Source organism: Elephantulus edwardii, unplaced genomic scaffold, assembly GCF_000299155.1.
Source record: "Elephantulus edwardii isolate Elephantulus edwardi_28Jun2011 unplaced genomic scaffold, EleEdw1.0 scaffold00002, whole genome shotgun sequence".
NCBI lineage: Eukaryota > Metazoa > Chordata > Mammalia > Macroscelidea > Macroscelididae > Elephantulus > Elephantulus edwardii.
In genome coordinates, this window is record NW_006399752.1 from 28128046 (window position 1) to 28137266 (window position 9221).

Below are 9221 nucleotides of genomic sequence, written 5' to 3' on the forward strand. Positions count from 1 at the left end.
GGCCACATGCCCAAAGTATGTGAGATGGAGCTTCAAAATCCTTCAAGGAACAACTTGGTTTTAACCCTCTCCCAGAATGATTTGTTTGTTCTCTTGGCAGTCCCCAGCACCACAACTTAAAAGCATCAATTCTTCTGTCGTCCTTAGTCACTGTCCAGCTCTCTCATTCATAACAAGTCATTGCAAAGATCATGGCCCGAATCAGTCACACTTTTGTCTTTAGACTGACGTCATTACTCTTCAACCCTTTGGAGAGGTCCCTGACACTATCCGTCTTTTGATTTCCTAACTGCTGGTGCCAAAGAATATTGATTGTGGAGCCGAGCAGGCTGACATTGTCAACAACATCAATCTCTTCTCCATCTATTATGGAATATGCAAATAGGTGCATCAGAAAACCAAAAGATCAAACTCGTTCAACGTTTCTTAAGCTGAAGGAACTGAAGAACAAATTCAAGCCTTGAGTTGCAATACTTAAGGATGCTGTGACCAGAATATTGAATGATCCAGGAAGCATTAAAAGAAGATACATTTTTTTTTTGGCAACAGATCTGTCGCCAGAACACAGGTGTTGATGAAAACCATCGTGGAACCTAAGCCAAAATGGGGAAGGAGACCCATATCAACACCGTCGTTGTTGGACACTAAATCCGGGCAAGTCTAGGTCCACCCCTGCTGGCCACCGGACCTACAAAAGAACCACTGAGAAGTTCTAGAAGGAAGCTGTGGAGATGGGAAAGGGCTCCTTCAAATATGCCTGGGTCTTGGATAAACTGAAAGCTGAATGTGAGTGTAGCATCACCACTGACATCTCCCTGTGGAAATTTGAGACCAGCAAGCACTATGTGACCACCACTGATGCCCCAGGACACAGAGACTTTGCAAAAAACACGACCACAGGAACATCCCAGGCTGACTGCCATCCTGACTGTTGCTGTGGGTGTTGGTGAATTTGAGGCTGGTTTCTCAGAGAACAGGCAGCCCGTGATCACTCCTTCTGGCTTACACACTGGGTGGGAACCAACCAATTGTTGATGTTAGCAAAACGGATCCCACAGAGCACCCTCCAGCCAGAAGAGAGACGAGGAAATCGTTAAGGGAGTCAGCACCTACATCAAGAATACGGGCTACAACCCTGCCACAGTAGCCTTTGTGCCACTTTCTGGCTGGAATGGTGACAACATGCTGGGGCCAAGTGCTAACACACCTTGGTTCAAGGGATGGAATGTCACCTGGAAGGATGGCTGTGCCAGTGGGACTACACTGCTTGAAGCTTTGGGTTCAAGCCACCAACTCGTCCAACTGACAGGCGTCTGTAAGATTGGTGGTGCTGGCATGGTCCCTGAGGGCAGAGTGGAGACTGGCGTTCTCAAGCCTGGCACGGTGGTCACATTTGCCCCAGCCACTGAAGTCAAATCTGTATAAATGCACCAGGAGGCTTTGAGTGAAGGCCTGTGGGATGGTAATGTTGGCGTCAACTTTAAGAACATTTCTGTTCAACGTGGCAACGTGACTGGTGACAGCAAAAATGGTCCATCAGTAGAGGCAGCTGGGTTCGCAGCTCAGGTGAGCATCTTAAATCCTCCCGGGCACACCAGTGCTGGCCATGCACCTGTGCTGATTGTCACACAGCTCACATTGCTTGCAAGTTGCTGAGCTCCAAGAGAAGACTGATCGCTGTTCTGGTAAGAAGCTGGGAGATGGCCCCAAATGCTTGAAGTCTGCTGGTGCTGCCATTGTTGATGTGGTTCCTGGCAAGCCCAAGTGTGTGGAGAGTTTCTCTGACTACCCTCCTCTGGGTCGTTCTGCTGTCTGTGACATGAGACAGACTGTTGCTGTGGATGTCATCAAAGCAGTGGACACAACGGCTGCTGGAGCTGACAGGTCGCTACGTCTGCTCAGAAGTTCAGAAGGCTGAATGAATGTTTCCCTTAACACCTGCCAGCCCAGTCTTAGTCAGTGGTGGAAGAACAGTCTCATACCTGCTTGTCTCAACTGGCCATTTAATAGCAAAAGACTGGGTATGATAACAATTCATCGTAAAACCTTCCAGAGGAAATGAATGTTTTGTGGGCTATTTGTTTTCTTTTTTGTGTGGCAGTTTTAAGTTATCCATTGGGGTTTCTTAAAATGTAAAAAAAAATTTATTTTACATTTTATTTTATTATATTTTGTGTGTGTGCCATCAAATCAGATCTGACTGGTACAAGAGGAGATTGCCCCTCCTTCTCCAAGAAAGCATCTGGTGGATCTGAACTGTATGCCACTGGGATTGCAGTGCAGCTTCTTGCCACTAGGCCACCAGAGCTCCCTCAAGTTATCAGTTTTTAAAATCAGTACTTTTTAAATTTTGGAAGCAGGAGTGGCATCCACTTCCAAAACAACATGCTTCTGGAAACTATGAACTTTGATAAATGTTGATAGTTGTAGAGAGGCTTCGGGCCTTTTGCTTATAGGGTCGCTATGAGTCATGCTCGACTCGAAGATAATCAACAACAGAGGGTTGAGGACTCTTGTACACAAGGTCGCGATGAGTTGCAAGCGACTTGGTGGCAGACAACAACAACAACTTTAGGTATGTTGTCAGGAAGGGGCAGTCCATGGCAAATACATCTTGCTGGGAAAGGCAGGATAGAAGAGAAAGAGACCCTCAGAGAGATGGATTGACACAATGAGTACACCAGTGGGCTCCAGCACGGTGGGGATCATGCGGATGGCTCCGGGCGGGACAGAGTTCCAGCCTGTTGCTCACAGGGTTGCTATACATGTATTCAACTCGATGGCCCCTAGCACCAATAATAACTACACGTGTTATAACAAGGAGCCCTTGTTGTGGGGTGGTTAAAACACTGGGAAGCTCAGTGAAAGGTCAGTGGATTACTCACCAGCGCCTCAGCTGGGAAAAGATAACAGTCGGTTCCTGTAAAGATTTAGCCTGCGAACCCCAATGGCAGTTCTACTCTGTCCTCCAAGGTCAGAAGGAGTTGGAATTGACTTGAGGGCAATAGGTTTGATTTTTGGTTTTTTGCTGACATACCAAAATATCACAAACCTAATGAGTAAGGTGCGCCTGATCCAGGCCGAGGTCTTCACAATTGTGTGCCATGCATCAGAGAGCTGGACAAGGACTAAGGATGACAGAAGAGTTGATGCCTTTGAGCTGTGGTGCTGGAGAAGAGTGTTGAACATGCCATGGACTGCCAGGAGAACAAATAGGTCTGTCTTAGGGAGCTCTGGTGGCCTAGTGGCAAGACACTGCACTGCAATCCCAGAGTTACGCGATTCAAGTCCACCAGATGCTCTGCTGGAGAAGGAGGCGGCAGTCTCCTATCCTGTACCAGTCAGATCTGATTTCAAGGTACACATAAAAATAATACAATAAAAAAAAATAGGTCTGTCTGAGAGGGAGGCCAAGCTGCTCCTTGGAGGCAAGGATTTTGAAGCTCCTTCTCACATCCTTTGGTGATGTGGCCAGTCCTTGGAGAAGGACGTCATGGTTGGAAAGGTGCATGGACAGCACTCTAAGAGAAGAAGACTCGGGATAAGATGGACTGACACAATAACTGAGACAATGGGGGTAGGTGTGTCGAAGAGAGCAAGACTGGCTGAGGAGACGACAGATTTCAGACCTGTTGTGCATAGGGGTGCTATGAGTCACAGTTAACTCGACGACACATAACAACAACAACAACAACAACAATGACTTATAAGAACAGAAAGCCTCCAAGGAACAGCCTAGTTTCACCTTCTCCAGGACAAACCTGTTTGTTCTCTTAGCAGTCCATGGTAAATATTTTCAACACTCTTCTCCAGCACCATAGCGCAAAAGCATCAATTTTCTTTCTATCATCCCTAGTCATTGTCCAGCTCTCTGATGCATAGCAAGAGCAATTGCAAAGACTATGGCCTGGATCATGCACACCTTAGTCTCCAGACTGACAACGTTGCTCTTCAGTATTCTGGAGAAGTCCCTGATAGCCAGCTCTCTCAATACAATTTGTCTCTTGATTTCCTGGCTGCTGGTACCAAATTTGTTGATTATGGAGCCAAGCAAAGCCTCAAGGCCAGTTGCCATTTGTGCAATGGTCCTTTAAAAGCTGTGGTCTATTCACAAAATGGAATACTATGCTGCATTGAAAAACAAGGAACTCATGCAATATTATTCAAAATGGGTGACCCAGGAGGACATTATGCTGAGTGAAATATCTCAGTCGCAAAAGGACAAATATTGCATGATGCCACGGCTGTAAAATGGTACTGATATCAGGGTTGGAGTAAGACTGAGAAAAACTGGATAAATTGTGTATACTGCACTGAAACAGATAAGGGAGTGAATAATTTAAAAGCAATGTATGATAGGGTATTATGGCTATCACAAGAGTCCACAATTAAGGTTGCATAGTGGAATGTACTTGGGGCGGTGTGAGGGGTGTGAGGGGGATTATGTACCAGGGAGGGGGTGTTTCTTTCACTTTTAAAGAGAGGAGCGAACTGGGGGGTGGGGGGAAGGGCTGGGCGGGGAGAGAAGTACAGCAATGAATGAATGGAAATCCAAAATCTCTGTAAATGTTCATTAAAATTATTAAAAAAACAACACAAAAAACCCCAAACAAACAAACAAACAAAAAAAAAAGAACAGAAAGCTCTTTTCTCCACTTTGGAGGCTAGTAGTTATAATTAAGGTGTGAGCAGGGCCCGCGTCCCTCTTGTTGCTCTTAGATGTCTCCGAGTCAGTTACAGCTCTTTCTGACCCTGTGAACAACAGATCCAAACCTTGGCCTGTTCTGAGCCATCCTCATGATCTTGGACATGCTCGATTTCATCGTCACAGTCACCGTGTCCGTCAAACTCATGGGGGGCCTTCCTCTCTTGCTCTGATCGTCAACCTTCTGCAGCACAACGGCTTTTTCCTGGCCCTTCCTGATGACATGATCAGAGTTTGTGAGATGAAGCTTCCCCAGCTTGACTCTAAAGAGCACCTTTGTTATTTTTCAGTGGGCACTGAGTGTGTTTCTTCTATTTAGAAATTGTGGGGACAGATTACCAGCTGCCTGTTGTGGAAAAGGCAGAGCGATAGGAGTGTTCACAACAGTGTTTGGGGTCAGAGAACTGTGTGCTATGTCTTCAGACACTTACAACAAGGAAACTTTAAGGAACAAACACAAAAACCATTAAACGTAAGAGGGTCAGTAAATATTACCGATGCATGCAACTACAGTAGTCCATTTCCACAGCTGGTACACAAGAGAAATTGTCACAGGGCTTCCAATGACTAAGTTTTCACAAGCAGATTACCAAGATTACAAGCAGATACTGCACCTGAGGCATCCCTGGGTGGACTTGAACTTTCAACCGGTTAAGTGGGTAAGCATATTCACTTTCACACCACACAGGGCTGATGTTCCTCTACTTACAGAGAAAACAGGGATGGGGTTTCCAAGAGGTATTCTGAGGGGCATTTGTGTAACAAACCTGTTCATCTTGGCCCTCATTAAATGGCAGGACAGGCCAGTAGGCTCATTTGTGCCTGCTGGGAAGAGAGGTCTGAAGTGACTGGTTGGTTGCCATAGCTGTCCTCACAATGGAGCTCTTCCTGTTTCCCACGATGTCACCCTCCCCTTCACCCCAGTGGTGCATGGAGCCCCACACAGCTGTGACAGGAAACAAGTTCCCTGGCGGCATACTGAGAGGGACGCTGAGGGACCGCTCCTACTTCCACTGCTTGCTTCCGGATCAGTGATCCACTGACAAATGTTTCCCAGCCAGCTCTCAGGATTACAGCCAGCTCTCAGGGCTACAGCCAGCTTTCAGGATTACAGCCAGTTCTCAGGGCTACAATCAGATCTCAGGAATACAGCCAGTTCTCAGGGTTACAGCCAGACCACAGGGTTACAGTCAGCTCTCAGGGTTACAGCCAGACCACAGGGTTACAGTCAGCTCTCAGGATTACAGCCAGTTCTTAGGATTACAGCCAGTTCTCAGGGCTACAGTCAGATCTCAGGAATACAGCCGGTTCTCAGGGTTACAGCCAGACCACAGGGCTACAGTCAGCTCTCAGGGTTACAGCCAGTTCTCAGGGTTACAGCCAGACCACAGGGTTACAGTCAGCTCTCAGGATTACAGCCAGTTCTCAGGATTACAGCCGGTTCTCAGGGTTACAGCCAGACCACAGGGCTACAGTCAGATCTCAGGAATACAGCCGGTTCTCAGGGTTACAGCCAGACCACAGGGTTACAGTCAGCTCTTAGGATTACGGCCAGTTCTCAGGGCTACAGCCAGATCACAGGGCTACAGCCAGGCCACAGGGTTACAGTCAGACCACAGGATTACAGCCAGCTCTCAGAGTTACAGTCAGTTCATTGCTACAATCATCTCTCAGAGTTACTCATTGGTTCTCAGAGTTACAGTCAGCACTCAGGATTGTAGTCACTGCTCAGGGCAACAGTCAGTTCTCAGGGCTACTGTCAGCTGTCTGGGTTACAACCAGCTCTCAGGCTTACTCGGCAGCTCTCTGGGCTACAGTCACATCTCAGAATTAGTCCAACAGGTATATCTTTGTTTGCATGGATGAGCAAGGCAAATGCGAAAGAGTAGAGACCTATAGAACAATGTTAGCATTCTTCAATGATGTGAACAACTTTTTTGCCAAATTGGATAATAATTCTCAGATCCTGGAGAAAACCATTTTCTTGGTTTTCTGTGTGTGGTGTAGTGTACAGGGTGCTGGACTGCTAGATTAAAGGTCAGCAGGATTGGAACCTACCAGCTTCTCTGTGAGAAAAAGATTTATCGCCTCAGAAATTGAGTCTCTGTGAGCAAGAACTGATTGAACAACACTGGGATTTTGGCATCTACGACGTGAGGGGCTCTGGGAGTGTGGTATTCTGTGTTGTGGTGTGAACTAAACAGCAGTGTGAGTCCACCAGGCACCAAGTGGGAACACAGGTCAACTGCACTCACTCCTCAGTGGTCAGCAATTTCCCACAGGTGACCCAGTTGTGGTGTAGAGTGGGACAGCTCTGGGAGAGAGCACAGCTGGCCCTGTGAGCATTCTGGCTGATCAGATAACCTGGCTCTGACAGTTAGAAAGAAATCACGTGCGCTCTGGTGCTGCGGTCTGTAGAGAGCTGCGCTACTAACACACAGGCAGCGTCCCTCAGGTGCTTCAAATCGGCCAGCAGCTCCCTCCAGGCCCCATGAATCTGCTGGCAGGTCCGCTGTGAGGCAGTAGCACACCATTATGTAGTGGTTCCAGGACACACGTCCACTGTGCTTGGCCCTCCTGGGGCCACTTCCTGCCACCCCGAAAGGATGCTAGTTGTCCGTTGGTGAGCATGTCCTGTCACCTCTGTCTCTCGCATCACTGTGAGGTTCTGGATGAAGGCTCTTTTCATCCTGTGCTCTAATTCAGGACCATCCCGGTCAGGAATCTGACTTGAGCTTTCTCTTATTCACTGGTGGCCAGGAGCATCCTATAGCCCGTGGGTGTGAACGAAGGCACAGGTGTTGGTGCAACAGTGGCTGGTCAGGTGGAAACCCAGCCGTCTCCTGGTGCAGACCATGTGCTTCTGGACCTTCTGCATCTGATCCCAGATAGACCGTTTAGTCTCACGATCCTAAGACTTGGGGCGTTGGGCAGATTCCGCTTCTTGTGAGAAGTTCTGGCCACTGGCCTCTTGCTGGACCCTGCAGCTTGTCGGGCTGAAAAAGGCCTAGACCTGGCCCTGAGACAGGGATGTGCAGGGCAGCCACCTTGCAGGCACGCAGAGGCTCTCGGAGCCCCTGGTCCACCAGACACCCCCAGCTCCACCTGAGCTATCACAGCACAGGCGGCCATGCTGACTGCTCCCAGCCTGGACCTGCTGTGGAGCGCCTTACTGCCCTTTGTCGGTTCGGATCTGCACCACCGCGACACCCTGTCTCACGTGTGCCATCCTCCGTCTCTGTGGTACCAAGCCTGTCATCGGAGCCACTGTGTGGCCTCATAGAAATGCTCCCTCTTTTCTCTGACTTGCTACTTCACCAAACATGGCATCCTTCTCCAGGGACTGGCCACTCCTGGCAACATCCCCAGAGCATGTGCGACAAAGTCCCCCCTCCCTGTCCTCCGGCGAGCACTCCACCTTCACGTCTCCTGAGCCAGATTCTTTGTCCTGGGTGGCCCGTGGTATATTCAGTCCTCTTGCTCTTGGCGCCATTTAAAACTAGCAGTCTCTATGTCACCTGACAGTGGGCTGGAGACACGTTCCCAAAGGGGGATACATGCTGCCTCCCGTCCCTGAAGAGGCCTTCCACGCTTTGTTCTTCGTGGGTGGCAGTGCCGGACGCAAGGACTGATTGCTGGGCTGAGGGCTTCCTGGGATGCCTCTGCTCACCAGCCCCATGGAAATGCCCATGTGGAGGTTCGTCTGACGTGTGAACCTCCAGTCTTCTGGGTGTGCATGTCTTCCTAAAGCGCTCACCCTTGCTCATCTGGTAGGAAGAGCAGGATGCCACCAATACAATAGGCCAAGGTGTTTTGTGTGCATGTGGTGGGTATGCAGCTGCCCATTGCTTGGGTCTGGAAGCCCTGGGGCCAGGATCCCAACACTGAGTTTGAGGAGGTCAGGGACCAGGTCTTTTAGGGTTGAGGCCACAGCAACTACAGGAGCTGGAGATGCACTCTGGGCCTGGGGATCTCAGCCAGGCACTGAGGTTCTGTTGAACTGGCAGGACCACTGTGTATCCAGCGGGTCCTCAGGGCACAGTGCGCAACTGTTCATTCTCCACATTGCTGAGCACAGTCATTGGGAAGGAAGCAGGGCCAATGAAATCTGCTTGTTTGAGCTGCTGTCTGAGGGCTGCGGACAGTGCCACGGTAGGTCATAAGCGAAGGTCCCCTTCAAGCAGCCCACAATGACCCTGAGCACTAGATCTCAACGCAGACATGAGAGCTGTCATAATAGGGTGCCCATCTTGCATCGCGTGGTGTCCTAGATTGGGGGCCAGAAAACCAAGGCATGGAGGTCCTTGCTGTCCGTGGGAGGGAATGCAGACATGCCAGTCTTTGTCGTAAAGACGACTGCTGCCTCTAATGGGTGAGCTGGTGGCACAAAGTTAGAAGAGTGGACGTTTCTAAAACCTTGAGCCAGTAGCCAGTGACCAGGGTGCAAGCAGAATCCTGGGGAGCCCCACAGCTGGTGTGTGGGGTGACTCCTGCAGAAGATCTGGGAGCAGGCAGG

At 49.3% G+C, this 9221-nt stretch overlaps 1 pseudogene; it reads left to right on the forward strand.

Moving 5' to 3' along the window:
• The first annotated feature begins 603 nt into the window (after positions 1–603).
• On the forward strand, positions 604–1918 carry LOC102852408 (annotated as a pseudogene).
• The last annotated feature ends 7303 nt before the right edge of the window (positions 1919–9221 follow it).